The following is a 3,393-nucleotide window of genomic DNA, read 5'->3' as shown; positions in this document are numbered from 1 at the left end:
GTTGTTGATGAACACGCCCATGCAATCCCAAGTTGGCAACGTGAATGATGCATGTCCCTGGCGTTGGCAACTTGAATGGTGCATGTCCCTGGCGTTGGCAACTTGAATGGTGCATGTCCCTGGCGTTGGCAACTTGAATGGTGCATGTCCCTGGCGTTGGCAACTTGAATGGTGCATGTCCCTGGCGTTGGCAACTTGAATGGTGCATGTCCCTGGCGTTGCCAAGGATAACGCCAATGGTTCTTGGCGTTGGCAACGCCCTCGAGCTCTCCTTGGCTCAGCTCTTTGCTTGCCTGGGCGTTGCCAACTTGGTGTTGGTGTTGGCAACGTGGTGACATCCTCCCCTGGTGGCTCTGGCGTTGCCAACTTGGTCTTCAAGTTGGCAACTTGCAATGCTTCATTTCCTTGCATTTGGGGCTTAAGTTTCCCTCTGATTTGAGCTTCCATTCCTTGCCACGTTATGGACTATTGTATATCGTTGGAAAGCTCTTGATGTCAGCTTCTCAACGCAATTGGAATCATGCCAATTGGATCCTTGTGGTTCAAGATATTCATCCTTGAAGAGGGGAAGGTCAGGCTGCAATTTCCGTTGATTGTGTACTAGCACGTTGCCAACTTGGTTTCCAAGTTGCCAACGTGCTACTCCTCCTGGCAGCACCAATTTGGGCGTTGGCAACTTGGAAACCAAGTTGCCAACGTGCTCTCTCATCCTGGTTGCATCAATTGGGCGTTGCCAACTTGAGGATCAAGTTGGCACATACATCTCCTTCTTGCTCCAAGATTTCCTTGCATCATTGTCTTCTTGCTTCATCACCTATCATAAACCAAAGAGCTTTTCTCAAAGTTTTGCCATCTCATGCATTAAATTTCAAGGAAATCATTCACCTTAATTTGCATATAAGCTTCTTGAATCATTTGCATGGATTATGTCAAATTTCACTAAATTCTTGGTTCATGAATGCATGGAGGAAAAGTTCACAAATTTGTCTATTTATTTCAAAGAAAATGAATAAAGCAAAGCTAAAACTAACTAAACTAACTAAGTAAAATGGTAAATATGCGAATGCATCAAGCTACAATTGAAAACTAAGTTTCTAAAGCAAAGGAAAGAAAGAAAAATCTAACAAGGATCAATAAAGAATAAGGTTTCATATAAGCAACTCTAGTTAGCACTTAAAGGGGGCATTTCACATCTGGAAGTTGATAATAATTGAGCTGGATTTTGTTTGGATAAAACCCCATGAGCCAAATTCAATTACCTACTAATAAGGACATATATGCTTATCTCTCTTCACTCCTTTTTCTCATGCTTTAGTGCTTGCTTGAGGACAAGCAAGATTTAAGTTTGGTGTTGTGATGACAAGTCATCTTATGCTAGTTTCACAAGCATTTTTTACTTGTTTTATTGGGTTGTATGCACTTTCTTGAGTAATAAGTAAGTAATTGGATTAGAATTTCATGCGTCTCCTAGGTCAATTAAACATGGTTGTTTATGTGCTCTATCATAAAGTTTTATGCTAATTTTGCTTGATGTTATGAATGATGCAAGCACCTAGTGATTATAGCCAACTTTGATGCAATTTTTTCGGATTAAATTTTCTTACTGTCTATTCTAATAATGAATGATTCATTCCATAGCGAGTTGTAAGTGATTAACGCCACGTAATGGTCATTAATCTCCTCTGCTTTACATCAAACGCCATGCTAATGGTCATTCAATCTAAACGAGGGTGAAGCTCTAGCAGTTCAATCTCTGGTGATCCTACTCAAAATGTCACAGACAAGGTCTGACCTTTTGGACCGGAGAATGAACCTTTATGATTCTAGCTTATACTACAGAGGCCCTAATCACCCCAGGCTCGGCTGAACAGATGTTCACATGTTCCCAATAAACACGTGAATTAGTTGTCTAAGAGATGTATAATCAAGCTTGTAGTTCAATGCTATCCCTTTCGAGACTCACAAGAACTCATGTAAAACAGGGGTCATACGCTAGTTCCACCCCGGATTTATAAGGATTGAAGAACGAAGATACATCTTAGAATAGAATCAAACATAGATTGAAATAGAAACAGTAATATTATTAATCCATGAGAATCAGCAGAGCTCCTAACCTTAACCTAGGAGGTTTAGTGACTCGTGCTTTACAGAAAACAAAAGTAATAGAAGAAGATGAAGCAGAAGATCCTAAACATGGGTGATCTTCTCCTATATATACTAATTTAATAATGAAAAAGTACAGAAATATGATAGACTAGGCTAAAGGTGCGAAAATCCACTTCTCGGGCCCACTTGGTGAGTGTTTGGGCTAGGCTTGGGATGAATCCACGTTCTTGTGCTCCTCTTGGGGCATTGGATGCCGAGTTTGCTCCTTATTGGGCATCCAATGCCGAGCTTGCTCCTCCTTGGGCGTTGAACGTCGGGCAAGGGGTAAGTTGGGCGTTCAACACCCGTTTTGGGCCATCATTTTCAAAGACAAGTATAAACTATTATATATTGCTAGAAATCCCAAGAAGTTATCTTTTTGACTCCATTGAGAACGCGTCAATTGAACCTCTGTAGCACCAGAAATGCTCGTTTGAATGCATGGAGTTCAGGATCTAACAACATCTACACTCTGTTCTTTGCCTCTGAATCAGACTTTGCTTAAACTTGCCAATTTTAGCCAGAAATTACCTAAAATCATAACAAAAATACAACAACTCAAAGTAGAATCCAAAAAGTAAATTTCGCATTAAAATCTATTAAAATGAACTAAAACTCAATGAAACATAACTGAAAACACTGAGAAAAGAATGCCAAAAAGCGTATAAAATATCCACTCATCAGTTGGGTTAGAGGAGATTAAATTACTAAGGAATTGGAATTCAATCATTTAGGGTTTGCCATGAACTAAATATTTGTTCGATCAAGGTAGTTGACAATGATTGTTAATCCAAAAATTTAAACATCTCCAAAACCTTAACTCTCTTCTCACATTATTTTCTCACACGTTTATTGTTTGCATTTTATAATTCACTATCTTTTATACCATTTGATATTCAAAACTCTTAATTTCACTTGTCTAACTAGAATAATTAGTCAACCATTACTTGTTTAGTCCATTAAAATTTAGCATCATTTTTGCCATGTAAAATTACAATTTAAGATTGAAAAAGAGATCATTAGAGTTGAAGCCTAGCTTACTCTTTACTTTGACCTGCTTCATGTTTTCTATTTTGCTTATAAAAAGCAAGAATTTTTGAAATAAGATAAGCACACACAATGTTGTCAAACTCATGAGTCTAGATAAACTCGTGGAGCTTACCTAAACATGACTCATAGACTCGTACATGTTTAGCTGTTATGAATTTTTTGTAATATATATATATAATATAGGCATTCAAACTTAGC

This window comes from Arachis duranensis, chromosome 10, assembly GCF_000817695.3.
Source record: "Arachis duranensis cultivar V14167 chromosome 10, aradu.V14167.gnm2.J7QH, whole genome shotgun sequence".
Taxonomy (NCBI): Eukaryota; Viridiplantae; Streptophyta; class Magnoliopsida; order Fabales; family Fabaceae; genus Arachis; species Arachis duranensis.
This window is presented reverse-complemented; position numbering follows the sequence as displayed.